Source organism: Cyprinus carpio, chromosome A9 (assembly GCF_018340385.1).
Source record: "Cyprinus carpio isolate SPL01 chromosome A9, ASM1834038v1, whole genome shotgun sequence".
Lineage (NCBI taxonomy): Eukaryota > Metazoa > Chordata > Actinopteri > Cypriniformes > Cyprinidae > Cyprinus > Cyprinus carpio.
In genome coordinates, this window is record NC_056580.1 from 28,126,793 (window position 1) to 28,143,688 (window position 16,896).

The following is a 16,896-nucleotide window of genomic DNA, read 5'->3' on the forward strand; positions in this document are numbered from 1 at the left end:
AAAATACAATAAAATATTAAATAAAATAATGCTATATTACTAAAACAATAAAGTAAAATAAAATGATAAAATTAAATTTTAATAAAATGCAAAATACTAAAACAATAAAGTAAAATAAAATATTAGAAAAATAAAAATAATTAAAATTAAATATTAAGTAACTTTATACAATAAAAATACAATATTAAGTGTCTTCAACCACTATGTACTTATGTAAAGAAAAAATGCTAGGTACAATGTAGCTATTGTGTTCATATTAAATTGCAAAACGCTTGTTCTGTTATTGAGGTGGGATATGGGTTAAATATAAGCATACAGAAGTGGGTCCCTATGAAATGTTTTCATTTCTTTGTTCTGATTTAGTTGTCACTATAATACTGAGATTTGCTCTTGACATTATGGATTGTGTGTTATTTTCTCGTTACATTAACAGTCTGTTTAGTGAGGTTCAGGTGGTGAACGCATGGAAATGAAGGGGGAATATTCGGTGGGTGTCGGGACACTAAAGAGACAAACTAATGAACAGCTGCTCACGCCCGGATCATTAACCGTCAGACCTCAGCCGTGAGTGTGTGTGTGTGTGTGATCATGAAAGAGGGGGATGCTGCATGTCAATGAGTCCCACCTCCTCACACACACCCGCGGGTGCCCCGTCCCGTCTCATTTACACCCCATTCTGGCCAATTAAAGCGTGACAGCTCAGAAAAACGACATACTTCATGCGTGACTGAGGCAAGACTCACATATTATCAGTGGAATTGTAAATGAAGATTAGAAAACATTTTGTTAAATAAAAATAACAAAGGATCAGCTGTTGTGCTGCTGACCTAAAAATGTGACTCTAATGAAGAAAGGTCTCATGTTTCACCCCAAAATCTAAAGAAGGAAATCAGAAATTATGTTTAGGTTAAAGAAAACAGAGCCTTGTTTTAGGACAATTATGAGTTTTTAGCACATTATTTTGATGTTTTAAGCTAATTTGTATGTTTTAAAGCAAAAAAATTAAATATTAAATAAAATAATTAAATATTACTAAAACAATAAAGTCGAATAAAATACTAAAAACAATAAAATAAAATATTAATAAAAATTATTTTAAAATAATATTAATAAGATTAAGATTAAATAAAATAAAGAAAATATTAATAAAACAATAAAGCAAAATAAACTATTAAATAAAACAACATTTATTTTTGATTTTATTATCAGTATAACAAAGCAACATTGTGATTAATATCATTATCACGTTACACCCCAAAATCTAAAGAATTCACTAATTATATTTAAAGAAAACAGAGCCTTATTTTAAGACAATTATGATTTTTAAATGTGACATTTTTAAGCACATTATTTTGATCTTTTTTAAGCTAAATTCCCATTACTTTAAAGTGTAATGTGAAAAACATGTGGATTTGACATGTTCATCACGTTCCATGTGAACAATGTAAAAATATTGTTCAGTTTCCTTCAAAAGCTACAAATGCAACATATTCTGACACAAAAAACTGTTTTATATCCCTGTCATTTTCCGCTCTGGTGGCTCTTGTTCATAAATTAATCATAAACCTATGTAAATGACTTCATAAACGCATGCATAACTACTTCTGAGCATCTGCTAATGATGCTGGTAGAAGAGGCATAACTGTGATTTTCTAATATTGTGAGATGAAGTCATAAAATCCCGAACTTAACAATCCTCCCTCCAACAGACTAAAACAAACCAAAAAAAAAACCAAAAAAAAAAAAAACCAGAACAAAACACAGCTGAAAGTACTGACAGCAGCCGAGCAAAGCAAAGACTCCAGTCTAACAACAAACTACAGAACAGCAGCAACACAGATTCTCATATTTCAACACACAATGTTTGGATTTTTAGAATTTCCTATTTTTATTACCACTAAATACTATCGGACTGAACCTGGTTGTTGGATGTTCATCAGACTTAAATTACAGGATGAGCACAAACAGAGGAAAAATAAATAAAATGACATATTCTAAGAACAAAATCCACTTTCTGCAGAAAGGAAATATTAAATGAAATGATAAAATCAAACAATAAAATAACAAAATATGAATAAAATAAAATGACTAAAACAATACACTAAAATAAAACATTAAATAATAAAACATTACAAAAAAATATTAAAAAAAAATAATAAAAAAACAAAAAAATTAAATAAAACATTAGAGTAAAATAAAATATTATATTACAAATAAAAAATAAAAAAAAAATAAAAATAAAATAAAAAAAAAAATAATAAAAACAATAAAAAAAATAAAAACAATAAAATTATAAACATAAAATGTACAAGAAAATACAGGGCAAAAAGGAAAAAAATAAAATAAAATAAAATAAAATAAAATAAAATAAAATAAAATAAAATAAAATATGCATTGGTGCATCTGCCAATTTTTTTTTGACATATAAAATAAAATATGAATAATTTTTTGACTTTAGTATTTGATGATAGCTAGATAATACAAGTCACCACAGATTCACCGTATAGTAAAACATATCAATAGCAATGGTATTTTAGCATAAACTATCATTGTATTGGCTTATAAAGGTGATTGTGTATTTAAAACATAATTATATAATAATTACATAACAGTAAAAGGCAACAGTATACTGTATGTGGACACTATAGAGTGCATGAATGTTAAAGCGGGTCAGGAGTGTTGTTGAACATCGACATCCAGGAGTGTCAGGCATGTTTGCTTAGCAAGCTAGTCCTGTTTGACCGATCTGAGCGCATTCCAGAGTTCATGCCATCCGATCGCATATTCAGCACAATCAATAACGCATCCCGAACATCTGAAGATATTCACCGGCGCACCACGAGAGTTCAAACACAAAATGCTATTTCATCCCAACTAAGCTGCGATTAAACCGAGAAGTTCCCCTGCCACAGAACCAGGGTTAAACAGGGTCTAGACCTGAAAGAAACCCAAACCGTCTCTGATTTAAAGTTTAGTAAATGAATTAGTCATAATTCACATGCATACTGATTCCGAGGCTCTCTGTTGAGGACAGACATACAGTCTGAAATGCATCTGAAGCCTCTGTGGGCTGTAAAGGATCCAGCGATGCTTCGGCTCCGTTACAATCTCTCATTAATTATTGAGACGCGTCGGAACACACACACTGACAGCTCTTGTGTCCTTAACATGAATAACACAGACTCTGAAGACGGGAATGAATTCAGCCCCTTCCAGTAAACCAACGGATCACATATAACCACAGCGGAAACATAAGCAGCTCTACTGTTTTCACTGAGAATAATCAGAAATGTTTCTCGAGCAGCAAATCATCATATTAAAAATAATTCTAAACATCATGTGACACAGAAAAGAATCTATAAATCAAAGCTAATAAACAAAATAATAAATACATTCAAAAATAAAACAATAAATAAAAAATTTAATAAAAATTAAAATTTATAATTTATAATAACAAAACTAAATATCAAAGCAGAAGAGACTTCTTTCAAAAACATGTATTTATTTAATTAATTAATTGATTAAATCAAAATTAATCGATTAATTAAAGAAATTAATTATAATTTTAAAAATTATAATTACAATTCTAATTATAAATTCATAAATCATTTCATATGCATCTCTCTCCCTATATACATTGGTGGGAGAAATTTGTCAACTGGTAGAGATTTTGGACTTGTGGGTTTTTGCGGTTATGTAGACACGAAAACTTATGGTTTGCACACATTTTTAGCATTGCGGTTTAAAAACAAGTGATTTGAAGCCATTGAAGTGCAATTAAAATGTTACTAAAACAATAAAGTAAAATAAAACTGTAAATAAAATTATAAAATATTAAAGAAATAATAAATAAATAAATTACTAAAACAAAAAAGTCAAATAAAATATTAAACAAAATAATACTATATTACTATAAAAATACAGCAAATAAAAATATTATATAAGATAATCAAATATTAGTAAAACAATAAATTAAAATAAAATAACAAAATAATATCAGTAAAACCGCCCCTCTCTCTCTATACATAGTTATAAATAAATTTAAAATAAAATATAATAAATAATATTAATATAATTAATATAATGTATAATTAAATCACGGTTTTAGAGTCACGGTTTCGGTATGTGCTGTGTTTATGGAAAAACTATACTTTCGAATAAAAATAAAGAAAATAAGAATATTCTATCTAACTACAAGCAACAGCACAAATAAATACAAAAGAGTAAAGATACAAATTAAATATATTTTTTAGGTCTAGCATTAGTTTTTAGGTGCAGAAATTGAATAAAGTAGTCAAATGTAATACAGCATTGCATATTTTACTCTATAATTAAAGATTAATCTTTATCCAAGTCACAAAAGCTATCCAATCAAAAGCAGTGAGTGATTTATTTGTTGTTGGCTTGGTTCGATGAATATTAAGAGAATGCACTGATCCAGCTATGTCTGCTATAGGATACCTTACCACATAGACGACATTTGACAACTTTTGTGTGAATTTTTCCATTCAAATACAATACTTCAAATAGAGCATTAATATTTGACGCATGTTTCGCTACTCCGCTCTCCCTCTCCCTCTATCTCTCTCTCTCCCTTACATCCACCTTCCTACCATACACCTTCCTACCTTCTGTCTGTCTGTCTGTCCATCCGTCTCTGTCCAATCCGTTCTCTCTAGTCTGTCTGTCTGTCCATCCGTCTCTCTATCCGTCTGTTTGTCTGTCCATCCATCTCACTATCTATCTGTCTGTCTGTCTGTCTGCCTATCTGTCTGTCTGTCCATCCGTCTCTCTGTCTGTCTGTCTGTCTGTCTGTCTGCCTATCTGTCTGTCTGTCCATCCGTCTCTCTATCTGTCTGTCTGTCTGTCTGTCCATCCGTCTCTCTATCTGTCTGTCTGTCTGTCCATCCATCTCTCTATCTGTCTGTCTGTCTGTCCATCCATCTCTCTATCCGTCTGTCTGTCTGTCTGTCTGTCCATCAGTCTCTCTATCCATCCATCTCTCTATCTATCTGTCTGTCTGTCTGTCTGTCTATCTGTCTGTCTGTCTGTCTGTCTGCCTATCTGTCTGTCTGTCCATCCGTCTCTCTATCTGTCTGTCTGTCTGTCCATCCATCTCTCTATCTATCTATCTATCTATCTATCTATCTATCTGTCTGTCTGTCTGTCTGTCTGTCTGTCTGTCTGTCTGTCTGTCTGTCTGCCTGCCTATCTGTCTGTCTGTCCATCCATCTCTCTATCTGTCTGTCTGTCTGTCCATCCGTCTCTCTATCTGTCTGTCTGTCCATCCATCTCTCTATCTGTCCTGTCTGTCTGGTCTGTCCATCCCCGAAAAACGTCTCTCTATCACGTCTGTCCTGTCTGTCCATTTCCATCTCACATCTCTCTGTCGTCTGTCTGTCCTGCCCTATCTGTCCCCTGTCTTCGTCCATCCATCTCTCTATCTGTCTGTCTGTCTGTCCATCCGTCTCTCTATCTGTCACTGTCGTCCATAGCCGTCTCCTCATCTGTCTGGTTGTCTGTCTGTCTGCTGTCCGATTCACCGTCGCTCTAGCGGTCTTTGTTGGCTGCCTGCTGTTCCTGTCCGTCGTGTCCTCTCTCTGTCTGTGCTTCTGTCTCTCTATCTAATCATTTTAAACAATACTTCAGAGAGAGCTTAATATTGCGCAGGTTGTGGGACGTCTGGTTTGCCTGGTTCGCAGCTACCCTCTCTCACTCCATCTCTCTCTATCGGTCTGTCTGTCCCACCCTCTCTCCTATCCGTATGTCGTTCCTGTTCTGTTCGGTCCATACCGTCTCTCTATCCATCCATCTCTCTATCTTCCTGTCCTGCCCTTCTGTCTGCCGAGCGGCCTGTCTGTCCATCCGGCTCTCTATCTGTCTGTCTGTCTGTCCATCCATCTCTCTATCTATCTATCTATCTGTCTGTCTGTCTGTCTGTCTGTCTGTCCATCCGTCTCTCTATCTGTCTGTCTGTACATCCATCTCTCTATCTGTCTGTCTGTCTGTCCATCCGTCTCTCTATCCGTCTGTCTGATGGTGTCCATCCTGTCTCACTATCGATCTGTCCTGTCTGTCCGTGTCTGTCCTATCTGTCTGTCTGTCCTCCATCTCTCGATCTGTCTGTCTGTCTGTTGTCCATCCGTCTCTCTCATCTGTCTGTCTATCTGCCGGCCGGTCCTATCGGCTGTCTCGGCCTACTTTCTGTCGGGGCGGGTCCATCCGATCTCTCTATCTGTCTGTCTGTCTGTCTGTCCATGCCGTCTCTCTGATCCTGTCCTGTCTGTACATCCCGTCTCTCTATCTGTCCTGTCTGTCTGTCCCATCCGTCTCTCTATCCGTCGTTTTGTCTGTCCATCCATCTCACTATCTATCTGGTCTGTCTGGTCTGTCTGCCTATCTGTCTGTCTGTCCATCCGTCTCTCACTATCTATCTGTCTGTCTGTCCTGTCTGCCTATCTGTCTCGTCTTGTCCATCCATCCACTATCTATCTGTCTGTCTGTCTGTCTGTCCTCCGTCTGTCTCCTATCTGTCTGCTGTCTGTCTGTCCATCCGTCTCTCTATCTGTCTGTCTGTCTGTCCATCCGTCTCTCTATCCGTCTGTCTGTCTGTCCATCCATCTCACTATCTATCTGTCTGTCCATCCGTCTCTCTATCTGTCTGTCTGTCTGTCCATCCGTCTCTCTATCTGTCTGTCTGTCCATCTGTCTCGCTATCTATCTGTCCTGTCTGTCCATCCGTCTCTTCTATCTATCTGTCTGTCTGTCTGCTGTCTATCTGCCTTCTATCTGTCCCCTATCCTGTCTGTCTGTCCTATCTACGGTCTATCTGGTCTGCCTTCTAGTCTGTCGCCTATCTATCTGTCTGTTCTACATCCGTCTCTCTATCTCTGTCTGTCTGTCTGTCTGCCTGTCTGTCTGTCTGTCTTCTCCCATCCGTCTCTCTATCTGTCTGTCTATCTGTACAGCTATTCCGTCTCTATCTATCTATCGTCTGTCTGTCGTCTCTCTATCTGTCTGTCTGTCCATCCATCTCTCTATCCGTCTGTCTGTCTGTCTGTCTGTCCATCCGTCTCTCTATCCATCCATCTCTCTATCTATCTGTCTGTCTGTCTGTCTGCCTATCTGTCTGTCTGTCTGTCTGTCTGCCTATCTGTCTGTCTGTCCATCCGTCTCTCTATCTGTCTGTCTGTCTGTCCATCCATCTCTCTATCTATCTATCTATCTATCTATCTATCTATCTATCTATCTATCTATCTATCTATCTATCTATCTATCTATCTATCTATCTATCTATCTATCTGCCGTCTTTCCTTCCTCCCTCCCAACCTTCCTTCTGTCCATCCATCCCACCAACCTCCCTACCTTCCTTCCATCCGTCTCTCTATCTGTCTGTCTGTCCATCTCTGTCCCATCCATCTCTCTATCTGGTCTGTCCTGTCTGTCCATCCGTCTCTCTATCGTCGTCTGTCTGTCTGTCCATCCACTATCACTAATCTAGCCTGTCTGTCTGTCTGCCTATCTGTCTGTCTGTCCATCCATCTCTCTATCTGTCTGTCTGTCTGCCTATCTGTCTGTCTGTCCATCCATCTCTCTATCTGTCTGTCTGTCTGTCTGTCCATCCGTCTCTCTATCTGTCTGTCTATCTGTCTGTCCATCCGTCTCTCTATCTGTCTGTCTGTCCATCCGTCTCTCTATCTGTCTGTCCATCCGTCTCTCTATCTGTCTGTCCATCCATCTCTCTATCTGTCTGTCTGTCTGTCCATCCGTCTCTCTATCTGTCTGTCTGTCCATCCGTCTCTCTATCTGTCTGTCTGTCCGTCTGTCTGTCTGTCTGTCTGTCTGTCTGTCCATCCGTCTCTCTATCTGTCTGTCTGTCTGTCTGTCCATCCGTCTCTCTATCTGTCTGTTTGTCTGTCTGTCTGTCTGTCTGTCCATCCGTCTCTCTATCTGTCTGTTTGTCTGTCTGTCTGTCTGTCCGTCTGTCTCTCTGTCTGTCTCTCTATCTATCATTTAAACAATACTTCAGAGAGAGCTTAATATTTGCGCATGTTTGGGACGCTGGTTTGCTGGTTCGCTCTCTCTCTCTCTCTATCTCTCTCTCTCTCTCTGTCTGTCTGTCTGTCTGTCTGTCTGTCCATCCTTCTCTCTATCTGTCTGTCTGTCCATCCATCTCTCTATCTGTCTGTCTGTCCATCCATCTCTCTATCTGTCTGTCTGTCCATCTGTCTCTCTATCTGTCTGTTTGTCTGTCTGTCTGTCTGTCTGTCCATCCATCCATCCATCCATCCATCCATCCATCCATCCATCCATCCATCCATCTGTCTGTCCATTCGTCTCTCTATCTGTCTGTCTGTCTGTCTGTCTATCTATCTGTTTGTCTGTCCGTCCGTCCGTCTCTCTATCTGTCTGTCCGTCCGTCTGTCCATCTGTCTCTCTATCTGTCTGTCCATCCGTCTCTCTATCTGTCTGTCCATCCATCTCTCTATCTGTCTGTCTGTCCGTCTCTCTCTCTATCTATTTGTCTGTCCATCCATCTCTCTATCTCTCTATCTCACTATCTATCTATCTATCTATCTATCTGTCTGTCTGTCTGTCTGTAACCACAAATAATAAACACAAAGAGAAACAACAATGTCTGTCTGTCTGTCTGTCCTACATATAACCATTGGTCACTGAAATACCTGCATGGATCAACCACAAATAATAAACACAAAGGGACACATCACGTTATGGTTTACAGACCTGATGCGTCCTGTCCGAGAGGTTAATGGCCCATTCAAAGTCAACAGAGGAAGCGGCAACACACACATACACGCGGGATCAGGGTGTGTATCACGTCCTCCTCAGACATGCATGTGCTCGGCTCTGGCCTCATGCAGGTGAGTTATGTAACAGTGACTCTGTTATAGACGGAGTCTGAAAAAACCTTCATACAGGAGTGACCTGATCACCAGAGAGATGAACTGAACTCTGCAACTATCACATCTCAATATTTTTATTATTAATTTTATTTCTAGCATCATGCTGGAAACTACTGTAAAAAAATTTTTACATTTTGTGTCCATATATGCTTTCATAATTTTACTTGTTTTTACATTTTTATTATTAATTTTATTTCTAGCATCATGCTGGAAACTACTGTAAAAAAAGTAACTATTTTTACATTTTGTGTCCATATATGCTTTCATAGTGTATTTGTATTATAATGACAGTGAGTGAAAACAAACAAATCACTGAATCAGAATTATGACCCGACTCACTGAAACAGACAACCTGAATCAAATAATGAAAATGAATTAAAACTAAAAAAAATAAACAACCTAAAAAAAACAAAAATCCTCCAAACAAAAAAAAATCTTCACAGACAAAACAACCGCTAATACAGTCATTGCAACTGTCAATATGTCGCTTAATTTCATATCACCAGTCATTCAATATATCGCCCGGTCACACACTGAATCTACTGAATCACAATACTCCAAAACAAACAATACATAAAAACAACACCACAAATAAAAACAAAGAACAAAAACACAATACATTCACCCCATCCAGTCCAAAAAATAACAAGAAAGATTTCAACAGCAGGGAAAACAAGGGGAAGAAAAACAGAACAGAACAGAGACGACGCTATGAATAATAATGAAAAAATGAAAAAAAAAAAAAAAAAAATGTTACAAAAGATTCCATTTCAAACAAATGCTGTTCTTTTGAACTTTCTGTTCATCAAAGAAAACGAAAAAGAAAATATATCATGGTTTCCACAAAAAATATGAAGCAGCACAACTGTTTTCAACATTGATAATAATCAGAAATGTTTCTTTAGCAGCAAATCAGTATATTAGAATGATTTCTGAAGATCATGTGACACTGAAGACCGCAGTAATGATGCTGAAAATTCAGCTTTGATCACAGAAATAAATTACATTTTACAATATATTCATGTAGACAATAGTTATTTTAAATTATAATAATATTTCTACATTTTTACTGTATTTTTGATCAAATTAATGGGGACTTAGTCAGCAGAAGAGACTTTTAAACTTTAGTGTATATAAAAAAAATTATATATCTCTATGATATATCAGCATAGATAACAATAGCCAGGACTGATTATGTTATTTACATGTTAGATTAAAGAGGAAAAATTGGACATATAGTCCAATTAAGGAAGGACAGTTTAATTTTATTGATTTTATAATGTTAAGCTCAATGTTTGAATCCTTCATGATTCCATATTATTTTATTGTAGAAAAAAATAAATATTTATATTAAATATCAATTTAATTTTTTTTAAAAAAATATATATAATTAAATAAAAAAAAAATATTTAATAATTTTGAATGATGCTTATTCAGCAACAACATTTTAACACCTACCCTAAATTAATGTACTTTTTAATGTAAGTAGGGATTGGCAGATATACTGTATATGGGTGATGATGGAGAGGAGTGGAGGGCAGTGATGGGAGGAACAAGGAGAAAAGAAGAGAGAGTGAAGATTTTTATTCCTCCACTCGTGTGTTAATGCGCTCCCCATGAGACGCTGCAGGAGCTCATAATTATAGTAACACACAAATCTGGGAGGACACACACACTCACACACACACACACACACACACACAGCAGAATAAGTCTTCCCCTTGAGGAGAAGTGCTCAGTCATAAGTGCTGTTTGCTTAGTGCGCTTCTCTCTGCTTTACACACACACACACACACACACACACACACAGTACACAGAAACACACAATCACAACAAAATTAAAAAACCCAGCCCTAAATATAAAGATGGTTTTACATACTCACTATACTCCACCAAAAAAAAACCTAACCCCTAAATATCAAACACTCTCTACATTTTTTTTCTCTTCTCTTAAAGAAACAGTTCATCTCTCTCTCTCTTTCTCTCTCTCTCTATATATATATAATAAACAAATAAAATAGATATATTAATGTTGTTGCTGTTATATCAAAGTATTTGTGTAATATTTGTATTATAAATAATAAATAAAATTAAATAATAATAATAATACTTGTATTATTTTATTATTAATAATAATATACATTAATAAAATATTAATATTTTAAATAAAAAACTAAATATAGATATTCTTATTATTATCATTGTATTATATTAATATTATATATTAACAAGATCTTTATTTGCAATATTATCTTTTAGTTCACATCACAAACCGGAAGTGACATTAAGATTCCAGAGTATTTGACCGAACAGAAATTTGCATACGCCCCTAAGTGCAGGATGATGTCATCAATCACTCCACATCGTTTAACTGGAGAAGAAAAACACTTTTTAGGATACATGCTGCATTTTTGTCAACTTTGAGCTGTAGATTAGCAAATACATGCCCTCAAAACCACAGACATGGAACAAAACAAAAAAAAAACTGATGAAAAGCTAAAAATCAATTAATTGTAAATAAATACAAAAAAAAAAAAAACCAAATAAAAGTAAATAAAAAATATAAATATATATAATATTATATTATATTTTATTTATATAAATGTATTTATATAATTTTGTATATATATTATATAAGGACTATATATATAGTCTATATATATATAATATATATATATTATAATATTATATTATTTATATTTTATATAAATGTATTTAGAGAGAACTGTAAATATACCAAATCTGCTGTTTATTCAAGTGTGTTTTACAAGAAAGTACTATTTGTTGTGATTTTTTCATGCATGAAACTGGAATTTGGTTAAAAAAAAAAAGATTAATACTACATAAAGATTATTCAAGTGTGTTTTACAAGAAAGTACTATTTCAGTCCTCAACATATCATGTTTAATTCAATGTTTTGCTATAGCCATTATTATAGCAATTACTAATTTAAAACCTAATCAAAAAAAACACCAAATCAACACACCACTTTTTTTTTCTCCTATTGTTGTTTCAGAACTGCAAAAATGCAAAAGTTCTGAGAGAGAAAGAGATGAAATAAAGCCCGTCTCAGTCCGGGATTCACCTGTTGATTAATATATTCAAATCACAAATGAAAAAAAAAACAAAAAAAAAGAAACAATTCAATGCACCGTAAAAAGACACTCTCTAAAAATCACCAACATATTAACTAAACAGTTATCATCCAAATCAATCGCCACATCAGCTTCCCGTGCTGTTTCATGGCAAAGATTGTCCATCAGTGCACAGAAATACTGTGTGTCTCGTTCCCGTGACTTCTGGGAAAACACACATCATGAAAGGCTTCAACGAGGAAGTGCTAATGCTCACGTATTAATTAATGCATGTAGTTCAATACTGCTGTTTATGACTCTGTTTTACTGGTGCATAAAGACCTCCGTATATAAATTTACTTCACTATATTACAATTAAATCCTAATCTAATCATGACAAACTATGTATCGTTGGAAAGGTCTAAGAATCCTAAATAGATATTTTACAAATGTTTTTTGGGTTAAAAAATTGTAGAGTCGGAAAGGAATAGTTTAAGATTATTGACAAGATTGCCCACGTCAAAATCTACATCATAGACAGAGTTCTGACCTTGTCAAAACAAAATATATTTTCGTTGCCTTTTTCTCTGTCACACTTAGAAATAATCCGAAATTATATATCAACTGAAAAGTTAAAATCCTCAAAATACATCCTTTGAAACCCATTTTTTAAATCAGACACTTGCATTCACCATGAAAATGGTACATCCAGATCATGTCACCAAGTGTGTTCCATTCGTGGGAAGTATAAAAAATTTCAAGGGTGGATCGTGCACGTTAACAAGTCGATGTTCAAAAATTAAGTGCGTTTTGAAGGGGAAATAATAGGGCAGTCAAATAATATAAAATAAATAAAAAAATAAAAAAAATAAAATACAAAATAAATAAAAATAAAAATTTTAATAAACAAAAAAAAATAAAAAAAAATAAAATAAAAAAAAAAGAATTGTCATATTAATGGTCATATGTAAATCTAAATAAATTATTTATTTTAAATCAATTAACTATAAATAAGTAAATTTAAATATAAATATGATATATGAGTAGAACTTTTATATATGGGTGTATATAATTATTATATATAGATGGGACTATATACAGACCACATACACAATGTAAGATTCTCTAATATAGGTTATTATAATATGGGTTACTAAATATTAATAATATTATACACAGTGTACGTCGCTGTCTTTTTTTTTTTTTTTTGTTTTTCTGTAATACAGTGATTACAAGGTATAAAATAAATTGGAAAAAGTACGGAACATGTTACACATTTAATTATTACTGCATATAGAACACATATATTTAGCGTGATAATTTGACAGAATATTTTGTGTATATGATATACAACAAAAACTAATAGATATATAGATATATATATACGTATCGATAGAGAGGAGAGAGCCTTTTCCTCTCATGTGGGAGAGAGGAGAGAAGAGAGCAGATTTTTGATTTTTAAAAATACATTTTAGTTACAAATCACATCTTTAATTCACACAAGAGTACATTACCCTATTTTTTTTTAGTTTTACTCTTTTTTTTTTTTTTTTTTCTTTGTTGTTTTTTTAAAAACTCACAATATTATTGTTCAAAATCAAAGTATCCCTTTATATCTATTCACAGAACACCTTTTATACACCATCTGGTGCTCAAACGAACATTAGATTCTTTGTTGCCAACTGTAATAGCGGAAATCCATTTGAATTCGTAATTTCAACAGAGCATTGAAAGAGCAATATTACATCTTTATCAGGAATCTTTTTCAATTTTAACTTTTTCTGCTTACATAACTTGCCATTTTTGCTTGACCAAAAAAAGTTTAAACACTGACATTCATAAGCACGTTTTTTTCACATACTTTAAAACCACAAATGACAATCCTCCATTGAGAAGACTCCATCAAACTGTTGAAATACCATCTTTGTAAAAAAAAAAATAACACAATGGTCTTTAGTCTTATCTCAATGCATAAAAAGTAGAAAGCACAGTTTTCTCTTTGTGAAGACCAAATGGACATTCCTGATTAACTGCATTATTTCTCCACTCACTGAAACAAACGCAATTAACAGATATCGTACCATGGCAAAACCTCTCCATTGACAAGGCCCCTGTTTTTTTAAAGCAATGGTGACTATAACATGCCCCCCCTTTAGGTCTTGTGTTCTCACTTAAATGTAACGACAAGTGCGCTCATGGTGTATTCTATTTTTCCAGCAAGGACTCTCTCTTATTTAATGCTTTAACCAAAACACTCATACATAGCTTTACTGGATGCCTTTGTTCTTTTTCCCAACAACCCTGAAATTATTAAGCTTCCAAAAAAAACATCATCACCATGGCTAAATCATGACTTAAAGAAAAATGCGGGAAAAGGATCATCAGTCTTTGGTTGAATCCAACCTTCTTCAAAGTTTTTTTCATCATTTTTAACTCTTCTTTGGTAAGGGAGTTCCTTTCCACTAGAAAACAGCCGAGTTTAACTACCCGTGTTGGAACATCATCTTCAACTCTTCGGTCCATTGCTTTTTAGTAGTCAGGATAAGTCATGTGCCAGTTATACGGAAACCTAGGCTTCCCAGAGCTGATCAGATCGTGATTTAATAATAAAGTCTCTCAAAGCAGGAAAAACAATCCCTCATTTGACACATCCAAACTGATGTCACCCAATTCAAGGTTCTTGAAGAGTCCAGTACAAAGAGTCCTCTTTTTTGTTCACTCTCAATACTTTAAAAAGTGAACCCATACTTTTGAATAAGAAGTTACAATAAAAAATTGGGAAACGTATACAGAAAACTTCTTAAGCTCATCCAGAACAAAGGACTGGGTCAGACCCAACCTTCAAAATTTTAAAAAATCATGGAGAGCAACCCACACTCCATTCTCGTTCTCAAGCACCTGCAAAGAAACCTTTGTGTATAACTTTAACCTAAAAGCTGGCCACTCTACTCTGTAGATGATTCAAACCTTGTCTCCCCCTTCATTTTTAGACCGATATTAACAACATTTGTGGCACCCAATGTAAATTTCCCAAAACAAAATTAACGTAATATATATTGAGAGGTTGTTCAAAAGAAGTGCTCGGGGGGTTCAATACATGCTAACCAATGCAAAGAGTAGAGAGCTGCTAAATTGTTAATAATTAAAACCCGCCCCTCTATATGGACATATTAGAAAGTAAAAAACTTACATTTATTTCAGCGCCCCCACAATTTTTATTCCTTCTAGCCCCCTCAAAATTTTTCTTTTACGTGATATCATTTCCCAAATATACACATAAAATGTTTAAAACCACATCTCTACTCCAGTTTAACACCCGCAGGAGACTAGGTTGTCCATCGTCGTCCACTTTCCAACGAAAATAGCCATCACTTTTAATTCCAATTTACTTTAGCGGAGGAACAAACATAAACACTTAAATCTTTGTTAACTTTGACCACATCCCATCTCTCTAGTGTCATGAGAAAGCCCGGGGGAGAGCAAGAGAAGGAAAGACAAGAAGAGGCGCCCTAAAAAAAAAAAAAGGCGGTGGGCGCGCACACAATTCAAAATTGAGTGACAGTTAGGGGGTAAATGATCAATTAAATTATTAAATCTAAATTAAAGATTCAATCTCAGTTGAAACAGGTCTGATGCTTTGACGCATTTCTTACATTCTTTGTCACTCTCAAAAGGCTTAACATCATCTGCTGCCCAGATTTCTGTTCTGAGGAATCATCCTTTGTTTGATCAAGAGTAACACTACACTCTGAAAGGTCAGTGTCACTCTCAGTATCAGTTTGGCTATTTTCCAATTTTTTTGATTTACTGTAGTGGCTTCTGTTTCATTCTCCTCTCTTTGTGGTGTTTTTTAAAACACATTCATCTTTGTTCCCCCCCAGAACACCGATCCCCTTCCAGCTCCATATCTTGATTAATTACCGAATTCCCTGCATACCTAAACCATCAATTAACTGACGCCTTTCATCAGAGACAGAAGCTTCTTCTATATCTGCCACTACCACTGCTTCTTTCCCCTTTTTCTTCCAAAGCTGCAGCATCACCTAATAAACCTACTGAGTTTGCATCGACAGGCTTTTTGTACAGTGTTCTCCCTCTAACTACATCCACTGTTGTAGGCACCTCACTCCTAACAACTTGTAGCCACCACACACTCTTCCTCACCAACTTTTTTAACCGAGACTCATGAAACTTTTTTTCCCTTGATTTCTCTTCTTTTTTGGACAAACTCCTTCACTTAGATGTCCTGTTTCCCCACCACAACTAAGGCACACATAGTCAGAAAGCATTAATTACATAGTGCCAGCACATGACAAAATTGAACATCAAATCCAATTCCTCTTATTGTCCTTAATACCATGTACAATAAACGTCTGAAAGACACTACGTGTTTCAGCAACGTCGATTTACAACCAATCTGGATCATTTTGATTGGGGAAACCAATCTGCCATATCTCTCCAACAATTTAACCAGCACCTCAGTTTTTATGAAAGGCGGCACGTTTGATAGAATCACTTTTTTAGGACGGAGTAGACAACGGTAACACTGGAACAAAAACATTGTCAATAACAACGCCACTTTCAACCAACAAGTTTGCTAGTTCAATGGTTTTCAAAAAAACAACAACCGCGTTGTTCATTCTCGATGCTGACAGAACATTTTCACAGCCAACCACCTCTCCTACAGCTAAACCTACACTCTTCCACACTCGCGTTCAAACTTATCTTCACCGCATGACGCCGTGTGAGGAACTCTAGCGTCCTCGCACCTGAAGTCATCCTGCCAGTTATAAAAACTGGCAGACAGACAACAAACCACTATCTTAAAACTTTTCAACAGTATACCACAAGTAATAAAGTTAAAAGATAGCAAAAAAAGAAAACCTATTTTTGGCACA

The 16,896-nt window shown here is 35.1% G+C and overlaps 1 protein-coding gene across 1 annotated transcript in view; it reads right to left on the reverse strand.

Moving 5' to 3' along the window:
• Positions 1-16,896, reverse strand: part of LOC109100262 (mitogen-activated protein kinase kinase kinase 13-like) — a 55,825-nt gene that overhangs the window by 36,124 nt on the left and 2,805 nt on the right. The window lies entirely within an intron of this gene.